The sequence below is a fragment of the Apteryx rowi genome, unplaced genomic scaffold, assembly GCF_003343035.1.
Source record: "Apteryx rowi isolate R43461 unplaced genomic scaffold, aptRow1 scaffold_527, whole genome shotgun sequence".
NCBI classification, from domain to species: Eukaryota; Metazoa; Chordata; class Aves; order Apterygiformes; family Apterygidae; genus Apteryx; species Apteryx rowi.
In genome coordinates, this window is record NW_020450791.1 from 53,862 (window position 1) to 80,854 (window position 26,993).

General features: G+C 44.9%; 1 protein-coding gene across 3 annotated transcripts in view; it reads right to left on the reverse strand.

The window, feature by feature from the left end:
* The window catches only part of AXIN1 (axin 1), a 101,257-nt gene that overhangs the window by 42,228 nt on the left and 32,036 nt on the right, over nucleotides 1-26,993 (reverse strand). The gene's annotated exons all lie outside the window — the stretch shown is intronic.

The window sequence follows — 26,993 nt, forward strand, 5'->3', positions numbered from 1 at the left end:
TGCCAGAAAGACGAACAAGCTGAAAGGTTCACGCTGGCACAGTAACACAGCATCATTTAAGCCCATGCGCTCCCTGACTACCCCTCTGCATGAAGAGCAGCACAAAAGAAATTAAAAGCAGCCATCCACGCTTGCAAGACATCTTACAGTTGATGAGCTGATGTGTTTTCCAAGGTCTGTTACTGGCTCTGAAAATCAGAATCCTGTTTTAATTCAGATCATGCAGCTCACCAGCGTCATCTTGTATTTAGTAATGCAGTAACTGGCATCCAGCTTATATGGCTCGTAATGGAACTTGGCCAAGCACACCTCTGAGGAGGACACACCACGCGATTCGCACTCCTCAGCTCTGCTCTGAAATGCTTTTCCGGCTCTAGTGCAGCGGTCAAAGCCCTACCTAAAAACCAGTCCCTGCCCTGAGGAGTTTATGTTTAGACAGGATGAGAGGAAACGCAAGAGAAACATGCAGACAGAAGGACTGGAGATGAGGAAGAGGCATGACAGCAGCAAAGGGAAAGCTGGCAGTTTCTGCATATTTTTTTTTTACAGAGTATGAACACAGGATAACCATCCACTGATAATATCTGCCGATTGCCTCTCAGTAGCCACTACATGAGCTGGAATTAGCAGACAACCCATTTAAGGTAGAGGTTTACAGAATCTATTAATGAAATGGAACTAGGTGCCCAAGGATGAGGTTTAGCAAAGTATTTTGAAAACTGAATTAAGCAAGGCTATAGCCAGCAGCTAGTAAACTGCTTGTGTAGTTCCTATTCCCCATGCCCTTATGCTTCTAGAAACCACAACCTACTATTTTCCTTGTACTACAAGAGGTCATGGATGCTAAAGAGAAGGCAGCGTGCTCACAGGTCACCATGAAAAATCACGTTGCTTTAGGTTCATTAGGGGGTCAGTTAGAAACAAATGCACTCTTTTATTCTGACAAAGAGAAAACTAATATTTCACTCGCCCCAAAACAGCAAAAACACCAAGCTATTTCTCCTCGCGTGACTGAGCTCAGCATAGCACAAGGGTGGTGTAAAGAGCATCCAAAGCCGAGTCACCTGAGGTTTTTCACTACTGCCATAAGTGAAGGGCGTCTTGAGAAGTTTCTCCACTGTCCACTGTGATACAGCGTTGACCGGTTAAAAACTCTTACCACAGACATTTTCTAGCACACAAACTTTCTGACTGTCACTTTAAACGTGTGACGGAGCATCCTCCTTTCTATAGTCCATTAGATTTCAGAACAGATTTCTAGGGCAAATATTTAAGGTTGGAAATAATTTGAACAAGTCTGCCCTAAAAAGCAAGGTATAATAAGTCAAAATCTTACCACCACCCCATTCTCCACTTCTTCCCTTGCATAATGGTCAGTTCTGAATATTAAAGGAGCGCTGTGCAGTGTAACCCTCCTGTCAAATTTGATATGACAGTTGCACGATGGAGGCAGATATAACCTCTTAAATTGAGGTGTGAATGATGGATAGGTCAGGCCTTCCCTGCRGGCAAACAGAGGATGCTTTTTTGGATAACCCAATTAAAATGTAACACCACCTTCTAGTGGACCTTTTGCCAGGCCTCTCTGGAAGCGGAGTGCGTTATTCTAGCAGCGTATTAATAAAGCACAGCAGATGACTACAACACACAGAAGAAAATGCACAGACTCATCGATTTCTCTTTTTTATCAGCTGATCACGCAGAAGAGAAGGAAAACACCTCCGATCTCCCCAGATTTAGCCCTGCTGATATGGCAGTACTTCCTATGTACTGTGCTTCAAGAAGTAAACAAAACCTTGTGGGATTTTTTATCATTATAACCTTCTGTTACTTTTGCTTTTTGTAAATGGCAAGACTGGAGCCCACGTCCAGTGCACACTGCATGGGAACCAAGCTCCGCTGCTCCAGCTTTCTGGAGCTTTTCAGGAGCACCCACACAGTGGAAAATTGCACGTCATCACTGCCCTCATGTCTGGGTCAGCCTTGTCCGCTCACCGTGCATCCCAGGCTCTCCACCCCATCAGCACAGGCCAGGTGGTGGGAATGTGCAGTCCGGGCTGGGGAGCCTGGGCCCGCAGTTGGAGCTCGCAGCCTGATGACCTTAAAAGCATTGTGGAACCACAGCCCGAGTCTCCAGGTGCTTCCTGAGCATGTGCCCTGCAGCATGAAGGATGCTCCTGAGTCTCCAGCAGCAGCTCCTAGCTGAGGGAGGTGCCCCCGGGCAGCCACATCGCCACGAAGAGTTCAGCCTGGATGCTGAGGGGGCATCAACTCCTAACCCTCATAAGACCATGTGCTTCATAAGACAAGGTTCCTTAGCATGGCTTTGTTCATCTCCCCTTCAAAGAGGCTTGCTGTCAAGTGCTTTCCCTTCCCAGACCCCAGTGGAGGTTTCAGAAAGCAGGGAAGGAGCGAGAGCATGCTTCTGAGCTCAGCAGCACCAGCACTTTTTTACCAAGGCAAGGCAATTGGAGTCACGCCTGCACGGAGGTAGCGGCTCCGGCTGAGCTCCCAGGGGTGATTTCCCATTCTGTCACACTCTGAGCTCTGAAACATCATCATGGCTTTTCCCAGCTTTGGCTCCTGAAGACGAAGTGACCTGGGAAGGGAAGGGGAGGCTCCCTTTGCTCATCAGGTCTTGCAGCCTCCCATTCCCTCCCCTCTTTCCCACCCTAGCTCGAAAGCGACTGGTGCAGAAGATCGGATGCATGTGTGCACAAGACCAGTCCGGGGCGGGGGCGGGGGGAATCAGAGCCACGTCCCTGTGTTTTTCACTAGGAAAACAACCCAAAGTAGARCTGAGACACACGTGGTTCTGATACAGGGAAAAAAATAAAGCAGTTCTTTCCCCACGCCAGCATCGCAGAGCATTTTAAGAGTTCACTGGGTATGAATCTGAGATGGCGAAAGGAATTCACCGGGTAACACCGACCAGATGGGTGCCGTATGGCTCCTCTCCTTTCCAGAGCATCCGAGATGCAAGAACTCCCCTACTGAACCGCACACGGCTGTGAACTTGCCTCCGAGAATACAGGAAAGACTTTGGTCACAACTGTTGTATTTAGCTAAAATTACACACTTAAAGCATGTATACAACAGGGATTACTTACATTTTAGCTCTGCCTCTAATACATCAATGCAAATGTAAACTTTTGGTAAGCATAAGTACATGGAAAGGGTATAGGATTTCAAAGCAATCATAACAGGTTACATTACTTTTGAGGAATCCATCTGTATTCAATCCTTCTCTTAATGTTCCCTCTCCCTGACAACTCTCTTCAGCTGGCTCATATCACTATTTGAATGTTTTGTGCCGTGCCTCTGAAGAACACTTTCAACATCTATTAGTAAGAAAACATTAAAGGAACGTGGAGTCTAGCAAAAAACTGGTCACTTCTGATCTGGGAGGGGAGGCTGCTGTAAAAGGGATACAGACACACTCGGAGCGATTTGAAATGTCAGCTGCAAACCTCACATACCAAGCTCTACGTGGGGACGAGGTCAATAAAAGGAAAGGTGAGCATTTAAAGCTAGACTTCACACAAATGCCTGCAGACTTCCAGAATTTCTTTTATACCCCTAGTGCAGTGTGTGKTTTTGAAATGAACATGGAACATTTCACATGGATATAGCACAAAAATAAAGCTGCATTTCTCCTCCGCRGATCTCAGCTGCTTAGCCCTCAAAACAACCACATATGGAACAAGTATAATAAAGATCATAGTGACCTAAGTCAATTTGACCAGCTGCCCTTACTTTGGATAAAGCCCTCCATTGATCACTGTTGAGTCTGATAGTACTGACAAGGGCCAAAACTGTTGTAGGAAATGAGGAAACGTCTCCTAAGAGCTTCCTTCTACCTGCTCAGAGCTTATTTTGCATGTTCTCTTAGCTACATTCCATCCCCATATGAAGCTTAATTTCCCACTCCTCAAACCCAGAGCAGCACATACGATGTTAGCACTGTCAGATCCTGGAGCTCCAACAGACAAGAGAAGAGAGGCCAGGGCAAGTGGAGAGAAGACACAGACTAGCCAGAATTCCCACTGCACTGCAATTCCCTGAAGGCATCTTTTCCTGGGACCCCCTGTCTCCTTCACACGGTTCCACACTGATGGCTACTTTGATTTTAAATCAAAGACGCCAAGTGCCAAATTTCTGCCAGACATGCTACTCTTGGCTCTGAGAAGAAAGGCAGGGCTACTTGGGAAAGGATTCCATCATCACCATCACTATCCACRCTGCACAAAAGATTTCACAGCTCCYCTCCGCAATGCCAAACCCACACGACACTCCCTTCAGTTCTCAACAGCTCCCTATCTTCCTCACTGATATTTCTAATCAAATATGGAAATAAATACCTAAAGCAAGAAAGAAACTTCCTTGGAGATAAAAGACCTCTAAGCACTTAAATTCTGTAGAATTTAAACTGTCATTGTAGAGAACAAAGTGCACAATGTTCTAACTGTAGGCCAGTGAAATATGGCCTTCCTAAGTCTGCTGGCAGTTCCAGTGCTGCTGTAGCAGCTCCCACTCTAACAGGGAAGCTGATCGGATGAACCCGTTTCATTGCTACCATCTTCTCCGGCTCTAGAGCTGAATTTTTATGACAAAACGCTTTTCTGGAAGAAAATGTTGACTCAAATAATTGAACATGGTGACTGTGATGGAAACCAGGTAGGCTGGCAATCCTCCTCTTGCCAAGATCCCTCACCTGCCTGACTCAGAGAAGTGCATCTCCAAACTCCCTGGCAGCATGGCTAGGCACCTCCAAATTCCTGTGCAACCAAGGAAGTAGCTGTTTTGAGAAACTAGATTAGTAAACCCATGAGATAATGGTTCATAAAGCTGACAACCACAGAAAGCCAAAGCATTCTGCTTAGGTTCACCCTAAATAGTGCTTTCGGAGTATTTCCTCCCATGACGTTCTCTGAACTTTTGGTTATTTGGGGGAGCAGCTCTTTTTTAACATGAGGGAAGTTTCATTTTCTAGACAGCTTGAGCAACAAGGCAGCTGATATACACTCAAACCTCACGAGTTGCCTTGGAAAGCTCTGAGCAGCAGGAGAAGTAGGGACCAGGGTAAGTCCCAGGAGAGGACACCCTAAACTCTCATCACAGCAAGCAAGAAGCTCGTGGCAGGTCTAGCCTGAGATACCCTCCTTCCTCTGCAGCAATGAGGAAGCCTCGTGGCGGGATATGATTCCTACTTTTCTCTTTCGGTGGGCTGAGGTCAAGGTGAAGTGTCCTTAAAGCAGGGTCCAGAGACCACAGACCAGTGAAGCGCAGCAATTCAGTTAGATCCAGTTACTGATCCTCTGTGTTCCAAACCTGCTTTTTCACACCAACTTCTGACAACTTAGTTCAAGCTTTTAAAGTCCTATGTTTTTAAAGAAGATTACTCTGCCCAGAACTACATTTGCAGGAGAAAACCAGCATAAGCATTACACTTACTTGGGATTCTCTGGTCATTTTGCCTTCATGATTGGGAGGATGCAGTCTAATGGCTGAGAGATCCTTTCCTCTACTTATTTTAACATCTCCCATTTATTCAGTGTGAAAAAAAATTAATTTTTCCATTGAACAAGTCATGTCGACCCCCCCTCCCCCCTCCCCAAAGATTTCAAAGCGATAGCTTGCTGAGTCTCTGGTTGGCAAGACACATTCAAACAGAGCTCTCTTACTTGCTATATTTACACCTCCCAACAAGTGGATAACTGTCACATCCTTCATGCAATACCACATTTCATTATCACAGCCAGTCAATCAAATTAAAAAGAGCGCACGTTAGCTTATGATGTGTGATCTGAAGCAAATCCCCTAAGCATATTTAAATAGCACATGCCGTCAATTAGCTGACAACAACGTCCAAGTGGCAGGGTCACCTTTAAACAAGAGATTAGAATAATATCTATGGAGACATCTGAGTTAAAACAGTTACCTTAATCTACCAACGGATCAGAAAAGTTTCAGCTTCCGATCCATAGTACCATCAACCACCAGCAAAGGTTGCACTGAACTGGGTATAAAACTATTAGAAATATCCCAAAGTGTTCACAGCATTCTCCAATAAATCATCACCGGTATGTTTTGGAGCTAAGAATGAAATGTCTACAAAGAAGCAAAGCTAAAAACCTTTACTCCGGCCTGGATTTAACCTGCACTAAAGACTCAAAGAGTCTAGTCCAGAGGTTACAACTGGGGATTTAGCTCATAATTTGATTGCAAATCCTCAGGGTTGCTCCACTGAAAACTCTTCCCAATTACTCTGGGTAGTCAGACACTGCTGTGCATTTTGACTTTATCACTGTCAATGTCAAGCTAATCACATGTGTTCTAGGCAAGGGCAGCTTCTTCAAAGATCACATCAATTCTGGACAAGTTAATCTGTTCTTTGAGGTCTCCAGATGGCTCTCTCCAAGAAAGTTAACTTGGAGCTCTGCAGTCCGGGCACAGCAGCCCAAGTGTTGTGCAGAACATTACAAAGAAACCAGATCAAAGTTGTGTCTCACAAAAAATGAAATCTAAAGTTTGAAAAGCAACAGCAGCTTGTCACTTGTAGGCTTAAAGATGACTTCTGCATGCTCCAGCTATCAGGGAATTTATGATTATGGTCTGGCTTTTAGAAGCTGAAGAAAAAAAAAAGACACTCTTTAGCACTCCTTGCCTTTGCAAATCTGTATCTTTTTCCATGCTTATTCATCCTCCCACACTGGAGGAAGAATTGAAATAAATAAAAACTTAACAAAAAGTACAGATAAGGGCTCATATCCTCTTATATTCTAAGGCATTCAATTCCATTTTAGGCATATGCTGAGATTATTTTATGGGGAGCTTCAGTAATTATTGCTAAGCATTAAAGTACAGTTACAAAACCTAAACACAGGATCTACCAATCTGAGTTTCCAATTTTAACTCCTATGCATTTGCCAGGGACATACTGCTTCTTGGGACTAAGGTTACAGAAGATGCATCCACTGACATCAGTAATTTAGATCACAGGATACAGAAGGGTAGGTGAGAAAAATGACCTAGATTTTGTGCGCACCTATGCAGGAAGCTGAAATACAGGAAAGAAAATCTCCAACAACTCAGAACCATTCCAGTAATTCTCCTCTTTGAGGAATCTTCCATTTGACCACTGCTCCTTGAATCCAGTCTTCAGTAAGGATGGTCCCGCACTATGGCATAACTACATAACCACAGATAGCATCACTGACATCAAAGCACTTAATGYCCAACCTTGCCAGGCAAATAAAGTCTTGATGGAATAAATACTTGGGCTGTATTGACATATCACAATTATAACTTTCTTAAGGCAGGCTTTCAGACACTGGGATGTGACTATGGCGATCCATGGAAACTGGAGAAAAAGTCCCTCAAGATTTCACCTGACCATGCTTCTACAAATAAGCCCACCAACACCTTCGTTTGACAGAGGCAAGGCTGTGCACAGCCTTACTGACCCCAGTAGAATTCTCTGTTCTGTCTACAGTTATATTTTTAAATCAGAACTGTAAAAATCCAGTTTTGCTGCCACAAAATAAAAAGTCAAGTCCTTCCTAAAACACATGCACATTTTCCCTAGAATCAGACCAGAAATCTCATTTACTTAATAATTCAATACACAAGAAATGAATTAAAATGAAAGTCAAATTATGGGCAACACACTGTCTGCACATCAGTTACCAGGACTACTTAAATCGTCTTCCTGGAATAAAGTGAGTAGCAGAACATTTTGTTCCATATCTTTCTAACAGTAATGGGTATCTGCTTAGGCTCATTTCAACATGTGAGTCCGAACTTACACCATCCCATAGCTTTTCTAAAAACTGGGCCTCTGTGAAATGATTAATACAAATCCTAGTGCATTATGAAAGGTTGACATTTGATAGGGAAGTTTTTTATAAAGTATGCAGGACAGTTATTTGCCTGAGTTAATTTAATCTGACCCATCATGAAAATCAGGCAATATATATGCAAGAGTCTTACCGCTTTGGAGCAGCCTGGCTCCATCAATCCTTCAAAAGGGCCTTTGTAGCAACTTAAGAAGTTACTAAAAACAGAGCATAACCAGCAATCTCATGTGTGTATCGCAGCTGCCCAGGGCATATCGCTCCCACCGATAAGCAACACTCATCTCCAYGCCGTGGCCTTTGTCAGACAATACACCACAGGAGCATTAGCGTCTTTAATGTTGCATTGGAAGGGGCAGAATCAAGCTCAGACTGGGATGTGCTGAGCATCTACACCCAAGTTGCCAGAAGTTGCCTCAAGAGTTAACACAGGCACAGAAAGCTGATAATACGGCATGGTCTCCTTTCCCCCAACTTTAACCAAGAGCTGAGCAAAATTCTGCAACAGCTGGATAGGTGAGACCTTTCCCCTTCGCTAATTGGCTTCGCGGGGGAAATCACATTTATGCTTAATACGGCAAAATGATATCTGTGTGTTTAAGCGGGCGAACAAACACACGAGCCATTTCAGAGAGCACTACCAGCTCCCACATCTCTGCTCTGCCCGGTGATTCTCCCAGACACTCCGGTAATGCAGGGCAGGCAGGGAGACAAGAGACCCTCCGCAGGCAATAACGGGGGGCTCTGCAGGGGATCCCATGTGTTTGTCCAGGGGTTTCTCTTCCCCAGGAATGCATGCAAGGCAGTTGGGAGATGTAGAGGAGTTGCACAGCAAATRTTTCTTCCCAGAATGGGCAACGGAGAGCAATGCACAACCATCCCAGCGCAGATTTAAGAATACCACTGAACCCCTCAAACGTTCAAAGCCTTCTAGACCATGACAAGTGAGCAGAGCAGCCATCCCTCCATTCCTCCCACCCTGACTTCAGAGGAGGATATTTCCTTTGTAGACGGAATAAGCAGCCGAAAGCATCTCCCAGACCTTCAGCCTTGGGCAGGCTTTGCAGACACCAACCTGGCATGGCTTCCACCCCACCCGGAGCATTCCCCGTCTGGTCTGGCAGCTCAGCAAGACCCAAAAGGGCCTTCGTGAAACAAATGACTTCCAAATGGCCGCCTCTGAGTCTCAAAGAAAAAGGGGAAACCCAGGTTTATACCTGGGTCTGCTCATAATCTAAAGAAGGCAGCAATTCCACTTAAAAACACCGCTGCCTGCAAACTATCAAATTAATCCTGGGTTTTCAACAGCTTTTCTTCATTATTTTTTGTCTCAACCAAACCACAAATTTACTTAATGACTAAACCAGGCAAGCAAGTACTTTGTTTTCCAGACAGCAGGAACCTTTCTAACGGGATCCAGGTTTTCAAGCAAGCAACTTTTACCTAATGTCACGCGAGGGAGAGGGTCCGAGATGCATTTGATGCTGATTTGACTTCCAAAGTCATGAGCATTTCAGTGGGGCTATGCGCTGTCCAAGCTCTTGGGCCAGGCAACGAAAGAGTAGGGAGAACAAGGACATGGCGCTATGCGGAGTGAGTCAGTGCCTCTCCAAGTCCGACTCAGGGCCCAGACAGAAAGCAAGAGTAATACAATAAGAACACTGTGTTCCAGGAATTATTGAATAAAGACGAGCGCATGCTTTTGGCGAGCAGAATTCAGTGCTATAATTCTGTCTGCTGCTTTTTTTTCACTGTCTGAAGTAACATTGTTTGTCCATGCTTCTATGAAATGGAAAGTATTTCCTCTTCCCAGCTCCTTCCAAAGAAAGATCTGAGGAGGCCTGGTATAACCAGGCTTAATTAGGGATTCTCCAGTGCCTAAACTAGGCTTTGCCGAAATCCTGCTCAACAAGAAAGGGCTTACAAAAAAAAAAAAAAATATTATGAGCAGATTTCTCCGCAAGCTCAGTGACTTAGACTAGGACAGGCAGGATAAGAATGAGCTGGATGGGAACAAGACATCCAGCTTTGGCCAATGACTTCAGTCCATTTCCCCTCCTTCCTACGTACTCACACAGGCTTTAGTTGTCTGCAAGATATTTGGGGATATGATCTACACTATGCAAGTGTTCAAAAATATGAGAGAGGGGCAGGGACACCTACGGATAGGTGGCCCACATTGGGGAACAGGAGCCACTGGAATCAAAGTGGAATTAAGACAGTATCGGCTCAGTCCTTCCTTACATCACCAAAACTTTTCAGGAGGGCATAAAACCCCAAATGCAATCTGTTGTCCATATTCCTTTCAGGGATAAATTTTCCAATGCTCAAACCAGAACAATGGTGTAGCTGATGGCTGAAACGAATGGGGAAGAGATTCAACTCAAGTGGGCCTCGTTTTTACAAAGACTAGTTGCAACTTAGGCATTAAACTGCTTGCTTGTACCACTGGGCTGGTACTCACCACAGACTGAGTAGTCCTACTTTAATCCTCATCAAAACAATGGAATGAAACTCAATACTCATTACCAATTTATTGCCAACAAACCTGCTATTTTCATGAAATTACAAAATTGGGTGGTGGAAGTAACTGGTTGACATAATATTTTGGACATCTATGAGGCACCTGACTTAGTCCCTCAAAACAACCCAGCTTTGTTCCCCAAGAGCTGTGACAAAGATCTACTAATGAAAAGGCAGATGGGACCAAAAAAAGGTCAAAAAAACAGCCTTATTTCACTGAACAAGGTCTGTCACACCAAAGCCTATGAAATGGTGTGTCTCAAAGCACAGTCACTCACTGGTGTCTTAACTCCTACAGAAAGAAACCAAGAAATTCCCCCCATTGAACAAGAACCTTCAAGGTGACCAAACTCTGACCCCAGCTGATAAGAAAACAAGAAACACGGAGGGCTGGTAAACCCGGCACAGATAAAGCTGAGAGAGTCAGAATTTAATAGCTCTCCCAGAGAGAAGATTCAGCTGATTAGAAACATCCTAATCTTCCCTCTCAGTGTATATTAAAGGTCAAGAAGTGGGATCAGATTTTGGCAGCACATGAAAAAACAACTCAGTAGACCAAAAGGACCGTCACAAAGATGTTTCAATCCTTCACATTAAAAGTTCCTGCAAAGCCTTATTTAACTTCAGTTGCACCTAGGGAAAACATTTAAGTTTAAAGTCAAGAGACCAACAGACCAAAATGGGGCAGGAAAGAAGGCCCCCCCACAGAAGCAGTCAGTACTTTATAATGAACAGGAGTTCATAAGCATCAGTTGTCTGCAACCATAACAGATAAGTAGGTCACAGATGTGTATCTCCATGAACTAGAGCTTCTGTAGTAGCTCTCTGGAGTCTCACAAGCTCCCAAATGGGGTCATCGAAGGGTACTTGATAAAGGACACTTGTTGGATCATGTTAAAAAATGGTAGGTTACATCAACAACAATATACTGGCAARCTGCAAAAAGCTTTTAAACTTGTTCTATCACTTACTGCTCAACTCTGAAGAAATGTCAGCATCGCAGTAAACACAAATCGTAACTCAGTCTTCTGGTCTCTATTGGGAGCCCGTAATCTTCCTCAGCTGGAACTGCTGTAGCAAATATAACGCAGCAGTTGGGAGGGATCAAGGTGGGTTCAGCTACGCTATCCTTTTTGCAAGGTCCATTAGAGGTTGACAGCAATGACAAGTCCCCAGAAGAGCTATTGTAAGAATAACCAGAAGGAATGAACCACATAGAAATTGCATCTAATGGAGATGGATACAGTTAGAAAGATCTTTCCTYTCTTAGAAATATATTTTTTAGGAGTTTAGCAGATATTAACAGCAAATAACTTGCTGCTGTCCCCCCGAAAATAGGCATATAGAGGGAAGTTAATCATCTGAAGATGTTATAGACAGATTTCCTTTTAAATAAGAACTAAAGTAACTTTTCTTTACATAGTCTGGAATGAAATCTTCATTCACAGTACTAGTTTCGGGACAATCACCTAACCCCACATCTCTGGCAAGACTTGGAAGCCAAACCATCCCTGAGATGACACAAAGTTGGATTTACAAATGAATAATACCAACGGATTCAGTTTCCAATTTCTTACAGTTGTACTTCTACAAACAGGGATCTAAATTCATTGGCTGACCAGCAAATCAAGAGCAAAGGATTCTGCAGTGAGAAAGATCAAGATCTGCAGCCTGTCAACATCTGACACCAGCCCGCGCACGTGAGTTAGAAATCCTTATTTGCTGCACAGACCCTGCTAGAAGGCTCCTGGTAGGCATGCCCCACTCCTTGGCTTGACAACATCTCCAGAGGCATTCACTATACAGTTCATGGTGTACGAACCAGTTCACCTCATTTAAACGGATAGTAAAATATGATGAAAAAAGGCTAAAGAAAGCAAGGAAAAAAAAGCACTGCCCACACACTGAGCTGCACCGGAGCTAACAAGGTAGCTCCTGGGATGCTGCAATACCAGAAGGTCCAGCTAAACCGCAGGGCAGAGGGGAGAGGAAATTCCTTCGAAGTTAGCATGAGACAGTTATGGAAGCTTCGGGGAGGTTTATACACGCTCCGTCCCATTACTGGGCTACCCTTAATAGCTCACGGATCGGGGAAGTCCTGTGCTTGTTATTTTTTGGTGCACTTTACAGCAAGGGAAACTTAATTTTAAGAACTATGCTGGGGTTTGTTTTTATTTTTGCCTTATAGGATTTTTCTGTTTTGGTTCTCATCCATTAGAACAGGCAGATATATGAGCTTTTACCTTTATTATACAAATTCCACAGTATCTTTTCATCTGGTATATATTATTGTGAGGATATATATGAAGTACCATGTCCATTTAAAGCGCTGTAAAAGAGCTGCTTGAACTTTCATTCCATTCCTATGTATTTTATGCAATGAAAAACAGTTGACGGTTCCATTTAAGAAAAATAAGTGACAATGCAAGCAATGTGGTTTTTGTTCTAAATAAGTTAGCCACCGTTCAGACAAAAGCCAGCTGAATTTCTTACCTCAATTTTTTAAAGACACAACGCTAGGTGATCAAGCTTCATGTGCTTCCATTGATCTCTTCTTACTCCCTCAAAAATTTCCGAGCACCAGCTATTTGCTGTCATTCAACCAAATTCAACAGGGGAAAGCGGTCCCAAAGACACTGCGATAGCTAGGGAAAATGGGAAGGTGTGGAGAGACTCGAAGTGCTCTGAATAACGGCAAGGCTGTGGCAAGAGCCAGCAGAAAAATCTACATGGAGGAGAGATCTTATAAATGCCTCAACTGCAGAAAAAAGTTTCAATTATAGCCCATATCTGGAGCCCACTCGCACAGCACAAATACACCATCTGTGTATGCACAAAATGCATATGTGCCGTGCTGCACATACAGGACCTCATAGCCCAAAGGGGTAAGTTAAAAATGTTTTCTCTGTTTGAATACTTTCTCCTCAAGACAACAGGGACAAAGCAACCTACAGCTTGAAAAAATTGTCTTCTATTCCCCTCTCTATATCATACCCCTATACCACGCTATCTATTACTCATCCTGCGCTACCTCTGCAGAACTTTGCCTATTCAGGGCACAGGATAAACGGGTTCGTATTTGTCTTTTCCCCCTCTTTGTACCTTATCTCGCCTACATCATCCCAACCTTATGCTGAATGCAGCATTACTCACTTCACTGGGGATTTTTTTTTATGGCASTTTTCATAAGTGAATCATTTATTTACGATGCTACTCTGGAGGAAGGAAATGCTGTTATTCTCTTATGTATATGAAGCCAACTGCAATGTTGAAATAATAAAAAATTTCTCAAATTTTGGATGCGCAATTTGAAATACTCTGGGCTAAATACTTTTTTTGTTTTGTTTTTTTTTTTTTTAAAGACTTCTGCCTTGATGCGTGCTCAGCACATCAGTAAATCTGATCTGGGGTCTGACACTGAATATGGAAAAAAACAAGAAATGCACAACGTTTTTCTCCCAGTGAGAAGAGCTGCCTTACAGGATCTCTCAGGCGGAGATGAGCGTGGAAGCACCTGCTTTTTTCTGCTTGTGCTCTTCTGCCTCTCTCACTGCAAGTCTTTTTAGCTATGCAAGAGGTAACACAGGTGGCCTGTACACCTTTCCTGCCTGATCTTTGTTAGCTCCCCTGGCACAAGCCATGCGCTGAGCTAACCAAGAACCCTAAAGAAAAAGAGTGTATGGTTACACACATCAAAAAGCAGCTGCAAAGGTAGAAAAAGCTGTGAAACTCCATRTGATAGCACCATGCACCAGACTCGGACAACCCCATGTTTAATAAGGGGCGAACAATTCTCAGGACCTCTCTGCTGGGTAGCTTCATGGCTTCGAGCAGTTAAGGTCAGTTGACAGCCTTTCCCCTCYGTGGGGAACAGGGTTTCTCTCCTCTAACCTGCGATTCATTTGCACAAAACAGATTTTTACCCTGTCATCAAATTGGCAGAAACTAGTCAGTGGGTTACAATTTTTTTATGAGAGGATGCAGACAAAGTGACAGACATGCAGATACAGCAGACCACGTAAGCAGTATTCTTCTTCTGCATAATGGGGCTGAATTAAGGCTGAACTGRCAGCTTTAGCTACAGCATCTGAAACCCCCTGAGAGCACCCGAAAATCCCTTTCCAGTTGCAACACACTCTACAGCCTCATCTCTTGCTAGTTCCCAAGATGAGCAGCTTGCTGCAGGAGGATCTTACTCTCCTTACCTCCTCCCCCTCTCCTGCTCAAAAAGCCTTTTTTTGCTGAATGACTTTTCCAGAGGATTAGTGAGGAGACCCGGCTCACCTAGGGGTTGCTGAGTGTCTCCAGAATCAGGAGCAGCAGCAACGGGAATTGCAGTGTTCAGGCTCTGAAGTCTTRGCCACGGGCATCTTCAGACCAAAGAGTTTTCAGAGATTCTGGCTGCCAACTTCTAACCACCTACCAGAGAGCTTGTGCAATTTTCAAAAGCTTATAAATTAGCCAAACTTGGGTAGATTCTCACATGGACAGCAAAAGGTACGTTCACATTAGCACCGCCCCTCCCATCCCCAGCAACCCGCTTGCCAAATGATACACTCCTGCTTCAAAGTATGAAAGTTGGAAGGTTATCAATGAAAAGTCAATTGTGAGACTCTGACATGAGCAAAACAATGTAATTTCCTCCCCCTCTGTTTTTGCTAGAATTTGCCAAAAGAATTCAGCCTTCRGCAGAATCTCAGTGGAGAAGAATACTGAACAACATAGTCTGATAAAGATATGAGCAGCTTGAACAAAGTTTTATATAATGGGAAATGTTAGGCAAGCATGACTACAGTCACTGGGGCCAGCTCCGCCTATATAGTAAATGAGTGATATTTTAAGACTGTCATTAACTTCCCTCTTTCAAAACTACAAGTGAGTCCGTAACATGAGTCATAATATCCTTGGCGTAAATTTTGATCGCAAAGTTGATGAAAGTACCCATCCCCAAACCTGCGTGTGAAAAACGTGGCTGAACTAATCAAAACACGCAGGAGCCTATGACATCAATGTCTGAGCCTGCAAATTTGCATTCACAGTTGTGAGAATCTCTTGCATGACATGACACGATGGAAGAGACCTGCGTCCCACCTTACACTGCTGGGACCTTGTCACATCCAGGGGAGAACAGTATTGCTAGTGGTTCTTACTCTAGGACTGATCTTTCAGAGCTACGTATATATCTACAGGTCAATGTAAAATTAATTCCTTGAATAAGCTAGCAAATATAGAGACTGTTTTGTTTGTGAACAATGCAACTAAATGCTATTGCAGCAACTGCTCAATGCCATCATCTTCTCCGCTTAAGACAATAGCAGATGTCTATACATTTTCTGCAGACATACATTTGCTGTGCAGCTTTAAGCAAACAATAAATGAACTTATGAATTCCACTGTGGCTGCCTTATGGAGATGTTGCACATGTGGGATTGCTTCATCATCACCCGTGGGCAGCAGGCTGACTGCCTGGTGGGATTGCCTGCTGAAGGCACAGAACCTCTTACCAGAAGTTCTGACCTCCAAATTTTCAACTTTGCAATTGCTCCCAGTCACACCACCGGAAGCCTGCCTTAGTTCAGATGAGCAATCAGAGTAATTAATCAGGCTGTTTCTACAGTAGCAAGAAGGAGGCCCTTCCCAAGCAGCTATTTCCTGACACTAACCTTGCTAATAACCCCCAGGGTTTATTCTCTGGGAAAAGTTAGGGAACAGGTTGGGACAAAGCAATATGTGCAGATTTCCTTGACTGGGGGCCAACCCAAGGAGTTCAGGAGGCCTCATGTCAGTGAGCAGCAGCCCCTAGGACCAGCGATAAGCATCTTCATTCACTGTTGCAAAYGCAGTTGGCACCCAAATGGATGCAGTGTTTTTATAAGGTGTCTAAGCCCCACGTCTTTGCTCCTGTAAAACAGTGGGTTCTTTYGCCTGCACCAGTCTTGGAGGAACCTTGCAGAAGAACATCAAGAGGAAGAAACTTAATTCTGTGGACTTTTGCCGGCCAGGAGGAACTATTACTTAAGCTCTTGAAGACAGAGTAAGAATGAAGGACTGGCTAAAGGAAAACACATGAGAAAGAAAAATACCAGATGTGGGACTGACAGCAGAGTAGCCTTTGGAAAACACTTCTGCTTATGTAAGATCGGTGGGGGTGGGAGGGAGGAATAAACAGAATAATGGGATGTTATTCTTTGCTGTGAAAGAGGAGATAAATGGCCACCGTAGCTCTATTGGAGACAGAGTCCCAGGCATGGAAAAGCTGTCAAGTGAGCTCTGTGCTGTTCCTCAGGACACTGTCCCTGAGGACTCTGGTTTCATTGCTCAGGACAAATGACACTGCTGAGGAAGACATCTGCCAAGGAACAGTTGTCTCCCCAGTAGTTCAAGGTAACTTCATGAAATAAAATTCTGATCTTGAACTTCAGTGAAAACATGATAAAGGTCCAGAGCAGTGAATATACCACCTGAATGGTGTCTACTCAACTGCTAGTCTTAGAGAGGAGACATTTTCATCAGTCCTAAAGAGAATTGGGGACAGTGAGCTAATCAGGAGGAGATAAGTAGAGCTACTTGGTTTGAGGGAAAGGGTCACACTAGTCTGGAAATACGAAAGATCCCTTGGCTGTCACTGTCCTGACTATTTGAGAATAAATTTACTGATAGAGAATGTGTTGGTCGTCCTTTTGATCCTTCAAAATCTTTTTGGATCCTGATCGATACCACTTTCTCATATGACAACTACAAGCAGGCCAATGTCCTCCACCTGACTGAAAATCAGCCAAGCAGGGCTGGTCAAACAGAGATAAGAAAGAAATCTGTTCAAACAGAAGTTTGAAATGTGTGGGACTTTTACTTCTAGAGCAAGAGAAGGTTTTGACCCAGTTTCAGATTTTAAGTCCATCTCCTAAACAAAAGCAGCTGAAGTTTAAATGAGCCAATTCTGCAGATCATTACGCTGCTGTTACACAATTCTTTCTAATCCCTGAAGTGTGGAAGATGTGCCAACGCCAACCCAGGCACATCTTTGTCATTTCAGCCGGACTTCCAGCTTTTCCATTAAAGATTTCATTCTGTTAAACCATTCTTGACAAATGCCAAACACTAAAATCTCCCAAATATTTATTGTAATGTCTTTGGCTACACTGTCACAAGTACCTAAATTCCCCTTCTCAGCTGGAGAGCTATCTAGACCAGAGGTCTCCAAATCTTTCAGCCTAATAAACATTACAAAGGCTCATGAGCCCCTATGAGAAGTAAGGGAGAGATTGTTTGCGCCACAAAAGGAACAAAAATGACCAGCCACCCCCTGCTGGCTGTTCCCCTCCCCTGAAGAACTTGGCCTAATCCTCTCCATCCTACAGCCCTTAAAAAACAATGTGCCAAGGAAGGGGAGCAACGGCTCTGCATACTGATTCCTCCTCCCCAGCTCGGATGCGGTTCCTGGAGGACCACTGCTAGCCAGCTGCCAAGAGCAGCCCCTTTTAAGCTGCTGGGCTAAGGCAGAAAGTTGCTTTTCATCCCTCTGTCTCACGGGCTGGCTGAAGAAACTGTCAGGCTGGTAGGAGCTCTCCTCGGCTCAAGCAATGCCAGCAGAGCTCTTGCCACAACCTCTCCGAGTCTCCCAAAGCCCAGCAGAGAAACAGGCCATCAGGTCTTGAGGCCGCCCCGGCTCTCTCAGAACCAGCCCTGGAGGCAGCTTGGGCTAGTTAGGACTTTTTTGGACTGCGCCCTCCGCCTTCTCACCAAGGAGCACATTTCTACTCCTTCTCCAATACCCCCGCTGCTAACACAGCGCCCTTCAGGTGAGGAGATGCACACACTCGTGAGCAAGCCAAGCAGGGAGCAAGAGCCCCGACTGCCATAAGAAAGGAGAGGTATGCATGTCAGAAATACAGGATGACAGCGGTTCTCAAAGCTGCCACTGTGTCCCCAAACGTGTCGTGCCAAGGCCAGCCCTGGAAGCGCTGGTGCCTCTAAAAGAAGCCATCATCGAGAAGGTAACATTATAAACCTATAAAGCAAGGTTTTACTGCTGCTGACTAGCTGGGACAGGCTGAACATGTGTTGCAGGGAATAGAGCATGATTTTATTAGCAAACACAAAGCCATTCAAGGCAGAGTGGCCCAAACGGGGTGGGTTGAATTAAGAGAACAATAGCAGTTAATCGGATGGCCCTTTATTTCACATGTGTCTTCAACTTGCTATGCTAGCAAACACTTAAAGCAACTTGGAAATACATTTTCATCTGAAGGGCCTCACATTATTAACACATCAGATTAAAATCACAATAATTGGGAACATAACATATTCCTGATGCTGCTCGTTAAATGACTAAATCTAAACCACCAGCACTCAGCCGGCCTCCCCTTCTTTGGAAACCTCCTTGTGATCAAGTGACTCTCTGCCTGATTTAGCCCAAGCCAGTGCTTTGCAGCTCTATTTAAACTTAATCAGACGGTCCTTCACCGCTAAGCGCGTGCTGCTCCATCTCCCAAGTGTGCGGGGCACAGGAGAGCGGTAGACCCATCAAGCTGTTCAGGAGAAGATGTGCTCAGATGCAGATCAATCTATCCGAAAGGAAATAAAAAACCCAAACACGTTGCGTCAGAATCTAACGCTAACCACGTTTCAAATCTGATCGTGGATTCCAGTTCCCCAAATCATAAACAATAGACACTAAAGAGGAAAAGTGGAAACTGCTGCTCGGGGAAGCCTGCCATGACATGCTGGCTGAGAGCGCGCCGGGACGTAAATCCTGCTCCGGCGGGGCTGGGGCTCAGCGCTCCCGGGCTCTGCGAGGCAGCTTCCATCAAAGGAAGGCCGTCTTCCTCCCCACTTTTGAAGCCACCTGCTCAGCCTCCTGCCTCCCTCCCTGCCTCATTTGCAGCAGGGGCTGGGTGAGGAGCAGTATTTATGCTGCTCGGTTTGCCCAGAGCGGTGGAGATGGGAGTAGATGAGCAGAACATCAGGCAAGCAGCACGGAGAAGGGCACGCTGGGTTTTTAATCTCCTCCTTGCAACAGGTATCCCTGCAGAGTCTTTAGGATTGAGAAGTGCCCTGGTCTTGTTTTATGCCTAAGCCAGTTTTAACTCTTTGCTTTGCAAAACAACCGTGCAGGTGAGTAGAAATGATGCTACTTTAAACACAGCGGGAGGAACAGTCTACGTACTGTAAATAGCTGAAATCAGAGATTTGCCACAGGATACCGTTACAAATGATAAGGCGGTGTTTCTGGCTTTCCCTTTGTCAAAGGATTCCTAATCTTATCCCAGATCAGACTTTGTTCTTCCTAACTGCCAGCCCTGCAAACTCTGCCTAGTCTGCCCAGGGCCAGGCCCACAAACACAAATTAATTACATCAGCTGTAATTCACACCGCTGGGTGCTTTTGAAGCAACGTGTGAAGCGCTTTTGCATAAGGCAGTTGGAGGGGGAAAAAAAGAAGTATTGTAACAAACTGAAACAGAGTATTTCTGTTTTGGAAGGAGCACCACACAGATTTAAATCATAATACCCCAAAGGGTGAACTCAAACGGATGCAATGACTTCAGTGCTGGTCTGTGTGTCTACCAAGCCAATGAGTCTAACTGGACTCCTCTTGGATCGGAAGCTACAACTTCACTAATGAAGATGCTATTCTTCAGCGGCCGGAAAATGTTTTGGCTAAGGCAACCTTTGCAATACGTCCTCGAGGCGAGCAAGTCTCCAGAGAGAGGATGCCCCATCCCAGCTTCAACCAGCAGCAAAGAGGACAACACCAGCTAACCGTGCAGTTGTTCCCACTGTCTAGCACCCCGTGGTGACGCTTTGAAAGACTTACTCAACCCCACGCTGGCACCGCACCGCTTTTAAGAGAGAAAGACAAACTCCTTTTCCTATAATTCCCTGTAAACACACCGCAGAGGGGCTCGTTTTACTCTGATAAAGAGCTCCCAGGGGTGCACAGAGATGAGTGCAGCACCAAGGAGAAAACTCAGATTTGCCTAAACCACGCTAATCTGGACCCTAACGAAGCTGACCGCAGTGAAAACATCCTAAGAGACGTCTCCTTGCTTCGGCTCTCCCCCCACTTCCCTCCTGCTCCTTTCCCCCTGTTGCTGCAACCYGGAGACTCTAAAGATGCAGAGAACTAACAGCAGTTTAATGCGGGATGGGTAAAACCTTTAAACGTCCCAAATTGTTACTGCCTGGAGGCTGATGAGACAGACAGTGGCCCCGAGCTCATCCTGGTGGGACGGCACACCAGAAACACCAGCAGCTTTTTGCTTCCCCGCGACCACGGTGGCACGGGACAGGGCACCTGCACCGCCTGCGCCACGGAAGTCCCCTCGGCCTCACTTTTTATACCCATCTCCACGCTCGAGACAGGTTGCAGCCATTTTTTGCGAGTTTGGTATTCCTGACAGCGGCCACGCGCTGCACAGGAAGGCTTTCCAAAGCAATTAGAAAATTTAAATGAACACTAAGGGCTAATTGCTTAAGATAAAATGGCCACTTATCTCCCAAATGATTTCACCTGACCCTTTGGCACACGGCAGTTCTCCTCTGAATAAAAATGTGAGCTATTTACCCAGGGTGGGATTTTCATGAGGGCCCGTAGGTGTGTCAAGACAAGGTCAGTAAGGAGAGATTTTTCTTTTTTTTTTTTAAATTATTATTGTTATCAGGCCAACACACACAGCTTGGCAAAACTAGCAGGCAAGCTCTCACGCCCTCAATACGGTTCTTCAAGTCTAAGAGAAGCAACAAACTGAAAGTCAAACGTAGGCTGAGAACAAATGTTTCACGTTAAATATGTTAATCAGTGAGATAATTTGAGAGAGAACGATGGTCCGTACCCACAGAGAGGTTAGCGAGAGGAGACGCGGTCAAGTTTGCTAAGGAGAAAGACAACTGTCCTCCATGAAACGCTGGGGTTACATGGTGGTAAAGCACTAATGTGCCAGAAGAAAACCTCACCTTTATTAAATTCATGATTTTAGGATGAAGCAGCAGTGAGAAGTGCAATTCCCAGGCTCGTCTCTAAAGGCTTTTTCTAGGCCTCCGCTGGAAGCTGGAGCTGAAAGGTCAGACTGAGCTGCCATTTTGTGCAAAACCAAATTCACCCACTGATAACCGGTTATTTCTGTCCTTTCCCTGAACGAGCTCCCTCCGCCGAGCACGTGCGGGATTTCACACGCGCGGTTCCTGGCAGACGGCTGGGGGCTCCGAGTAAAAGCGGCGATGCCGCCTAGGCCCCCCAGGCCGCTCCGCCGCCCTGGGGCACCCGGCAAAGAGCGGGCAGCCAAGTCCTCCAGGCCTTCACAACGCAAACCGCTTCAAACGTAGGCGTTTCTCCGGGACGGGACAGCAGCAAGTGCTTCCCAGACGCAGGGACCCCGGCACCACGGAGGCTGGGCAATAACAGCCATCACCTCCCCCTGCACAACCTGCCTCTCTCACACCCTCACGCCGTCACAGCTATAACAACACTACTACTACTACTACTACTACTACAGAAGGCCAAAAAATCTTTCTTTGCACAGCCTGGAAAGAATGCCAGCAATTTCAGTGACAAGCATCTCCCCGCCGGCCTGCAGTCTCCTGCAAGGTTTTCAGAGCAGTTCCTCCGCGCCGCCTGATTCCACCTAAACGCTGCACACGAGAGAGTTATTTCAAACATTTCCAGCCCCTGCTGTTGCGCGCGGAGGTAGAGTTGGGTGTGAAGAAAGTATTCATTTAGTTAACTCTGTTTTACTCAGCAAGTGGAACAAATTTCATCACCCCCTACAAGTCTATTATGTATTCTATTTATACCACAAACATTTGGTGCACAATTCAGGAACAGCAGGAACAGGTGATGTAATGCACTGTACAAACAGCATTCTATTCATACAGTGGGAAAATAAAGTGCATTCTCTTGGTTTCTTTGATCACACTTAAAACAATCAGATTAGAAGTCACAGATAACCCAATACATACTAGAGATGAAAGGGCTCTGGGGAAATAAATCACCCAAAGTTAGATATTAAGCAAGATTTCTCTCTCAACAATCAACTTATCTGTGGATAGAGGAGGAATGACCATGTGGTTTCAAAATCCTGCCAGGCATTTTATTTATTTTTATAATACCATAAAGCTACTCCACCCACTTTTTCAGAATGAACGTTGCATTACACAACACATCAAAGGGACTTTATGGCCTAAATTAAGCAATAAAATAGTTGAGATCGTGCGTTATGCCGAAAATTGGCTGGCTCCTTGTGCTGGGTGAGATGGGAGGCGAACATTGCATGTTTCCAAAGCACCTGGAGAAAGCTCGGGGCGGAATGGCCTGGAGCATCAAAGTGTGCGGCACTTGCGTTTAACAGACCAAAGTAAAGGTCCAGGCCGGCAGTGCTCCTTGTAACCCTCTCTTGCCCAAGGGCTAGCACCAACTCTCAGAAATTCATCCCTAGTCACTGGGTATCATCGCTGCATGAAGAGTTCCTGCATCAGTAGGACGYGGTCCTTCATTCCCACTACTTTCAAGGTTTTGGTTCCTCTGTATTGGAAGTGGTGGGTTTTAAGGACTGGTTCCCCTCACCCCAGAGGACAAGCCACGCCGTGGGAATAGGAGACAGGAAAAGCTGGGAGAAAGTCATCGGGAGGTCTGCTGCTCCAGCATTGCTGCGTTTTGCACCACCTTGCAGATGTCTGCTCTCCCAACTGCTCCTCTTCAAGCTCTCCTTGCCTTCCACTGACTGCATGGAGGTGGTGAAGAAGTCTGACGCAGGAGACAGCAGAGCTGGAGGCCGGCTACACTACCAACRCTCTTTTAACTTGTTCAGAAAATTATGCCAAGGATTAAAAGCAGCTATCTGTATTGCTGGCTAGCTCATATGTGAGACAGATGATCAAAATGACCCAGAAATAAAATGAATTAAAATCACTCTTAGAACATTTTCTGGCTCGCATATATTTTTAATTGAAAAATAACCATAAGGCAGGATATGCAAGAGTGAGGTGTGTTTGCCAAATGTTTATTTTCCAGCTCTGTTTCACAGAAAGGAAAGGTGAGAAATGAGAGCATATCGAGACCGGAGAAAGTTGGCGGGTCCATCACTGCAGAGCAGAGCAGAGTTTCCACCGGAGCAGCCCGAGAGCCGCGTGAAAAGTCAGCTTGCAACAACACATGAGCTGGCAGGTACCGCGCACACTGCTGCGCGGTTGCGTCTTCACCACCCTCGCACTAAAAAACAGTTTGTTGTTGCTTAAATAAATAAATAAATAAATAAAAGCTTTAATTAATTTGGGCCCTATCATGATTTTCTGCGGCTTGACTCACAGCGTTTGATCTCCCGAGGCTGGCGAGAGGTGTCGGAGCCTGCCCGGCGGAGCCCCCGGCGCTCCAGCCAAGCCCCAACAATGACTAGACAGACTTCAAGGCCACTCCTTAAAGCTATCAATAGAGTCACTGTTGGGCGAGCTGACTCACTGCTTTCCCTGAGAACCGGTCGGCATCGGCTCTCCGGCGAGGGCACCGAAAAACCAAAAATAAAACTTAACAATTGCACCTTTGCAGAGAAAGCRTTTAGCGAAGGGGTGGGGGGTATTTTAGGGGTTTTGTTTTGAAGATGTTCCTCAAAGGAAGCTTGCACTGTTGCTTTTGGACTGCAGAATTGCCCACACCCTCCTGCAGCTCCCTCTCCTGCAGCTCTTGCTTTTAATTCATGCTCTAGAGGCACAAGGAGAAGGATTTTTAAACCTGCAGACTGCATTTAAGGAAAACACACACACACACACACACACACACAGAAAACCAAAGAAAAAACGTGTTCTGGAAGCCTTCGGAAATGGGAGCAGAGCCATTCATAAAACAGCCTGTCTTGGCACTGCTTCCATCAGGGCTTCAGCAAAGAATGAGAGGACTTTTAATTTTCCCCGTACACCTCTCTGTCCCCTTACTCATTTCTCCGAACGTAAAGCCCCTGAACGGCTGTGTCTATCTACATTATCATTTTACTCCACATGTCCCCAGAGTTACACTTGGGCTCAGCATAGCCAAGCCCAGGTGTAGGTGAGAAGAGGTGAAAGTAGCCAACTTGACATTTCTATTATTGCCGCTCTAGCAAACAAAACAAACAAACAAAACCCCAGAACAACAACAAAAAAAACCAAAATGTTTAAGAAAGCTCCAGTGTCCTCATGCAATGGCCCAAGAAGGACAGACGCATCCTCCCGCAGCTTGTTGGGAAAGACATCTACGAAAGCTTCAGCCCAAATGACCACACACACGTTGCTCACACAGGAGAACACAAACCTGGTGAGAAGCAGTTTTACAGGTAGACCTTGGCCATGCAAGATACCCACCTAACCGAAGTCTATCTCAGCATCGAGTGCCCTGCCCGACAGATGTATTTCCAGCACATGCCCTGGTCCTAGACGAACGCCACTGGGGTTTGGTCAAGAGCAGCCCAGTGCTACATTGGCTTGGGATAAGACAGACTTTTGGACTCCAGTAGACCCAAGTTAAGTATGGCAAATTCAAGCCCTATTCTCTGTCCACTCTACAGGTATCTCTACAGCCAGGTATCATCAAACACCAGCGATAGTGGCAATTCTTTAAACCTATCAACTTCCTTCAAGGTACTACGTTTTAATTAACTTACTCTCCCCTACAGTGTCCATGAACGTCAGCAAGCTCTACGACATCTGATTAACTATGTTTAGGCTGTTAATTCCTATTCAGCCTATTCCTCTGGAAACTTCATGCAACACATCAGAATAAAAGATGCCACTAACTTGCTCCAAAAATGGTAGCTGTTTGAAGAGAAAGTGTCTAAGGGAAGCACAAGTCATTCTTCTGTGCAACAAGACATGCAGATATTGAAGGTTTCCAGAATTCTTTGAAGGCCTCCAGAACACTATACCAGAGACTAATCTCAATATAAATATGGTATTTGATTCTTGCATGTCACCTGATGCAATGACAAGCTATGGTGGAGTCCCTAAACTTATCTCAATCAGACATTCTTGATTTCCTGTTTGCGGCATTGACAAATAAAAAGCTATACATTACAGGTAATTATACTTCACAGAGGACAACAATTAAGAAATAGCCTATTACTTTTTACAAGCTCAGGATAATCAAACGCTTCCTCAAATATCTACAGTTGCAATAAGCACTTAGAAATGGCAACTCCCAACAAATTGCTGGTAATTTAGAGTAATTTACACAGATGACATATTTCCCTATCTATGCTTAAAACCTTCAAACTCAGTTCTAAAGAGCTGAACTGCAGGAGTTCCTGGAACATATCACTACAGATTTCTAAAAATGGTGTATTTATTCAGCCCAGTCCTACCTTTGCTGGCCTCAGAGGTAAGATTCATAAACTCTGGCTGCCATACTGTACAGAAAAATTCACTACCAGATGAAGAAATTTTAGATCAGATATTTAAAGAGATACAGGAGGATCCTAACTTGCATACTAAGTCTAGACAACAAAATTTTCCATTTCTTCTGTTTCTGTTACTTGAAAATATGCTTCATTTTAATGCTAAGTAATTTGATTTTAGCCTTAAAGTTTTTAAAGAAACAGTCACTTACTTTCCAATATTGTATCTCCCATGCAGTCAATGTATGAGAACCAAGATCAAACAGCAAATTAAAAACCATGAAATGATAAAAAGGAAAGGAAACACACCTTTTTCATTTTTAAAGCTTAACCTTTTAGACAGGAGTTCTTAAAAATACATGGAGAGGAGGAGAGATTGACACGGATACAATTTAGCACAGATTATTGTTATGGTATAGCGGCTTCATTCCTCACATTCAATGCAAATTATTTTTTTAAAATGCTTTTTCTTGTTCATGTGACTTGGGTTGCTGGAACTGTACTATTATCTTAGAGCAGGGCTTTTAAATAGTATTTTCTGATCCTTTCCAATGATGTCTCCCTATCTCCTGACCATCACTCTAGCAGTCAGTGCCACTACGTCACCTGTATGAGAACACAAATTTCTGCAGGACTCATTGCATAAAAGCTGATGAAGTCCTTAAGATGTGCAGTTAACCAAGAACTGTAAAATCACAGAAGTACTGGTTGGAAGGGACCTCTGGAGGCCTCTAGTTCAACCTCCTGCTTGAAGCAGGGCTATTGTCAACACCAGGCAAGGTGGCCGTGGCGGACACATTTACTGAGAGTATTAGTATTTCAAGAAAATCTGGTGAGAGAGGTAAAATTATGATACAACTACGATGAGACCCTGGATCTAGCACAGTAGGGGCCAAGGGAAGAACAAGAAGGAAGGACTGGATTAAGGCAAGGAAAGCCAGCATACTTGAAAGTGAATGGGACAAGCGAATGGGACACACTTGTCTCCAAGAAATGATGTGTGTCTGTTTTGTCTTTAGGGGAAGCTGGAGAAACGAAGAATAGCAAAGAGCTAATAAAGCACTTAAGAACTCATAGCGCACTCAGGCCTTAACCAGCTTCTGCCAGCTCTCATGGTCAGCAGATCATTAAAGCTCCCCAGCTGACATGGCACCACACCACCTACCTCCTCTTGATTCTTCAACCCAGACTGCAATCTCCCTGCTTTTCTACCACATGTTCCCCCTCTCTAACCCCATGCTGCACACCTCATCCCAGCC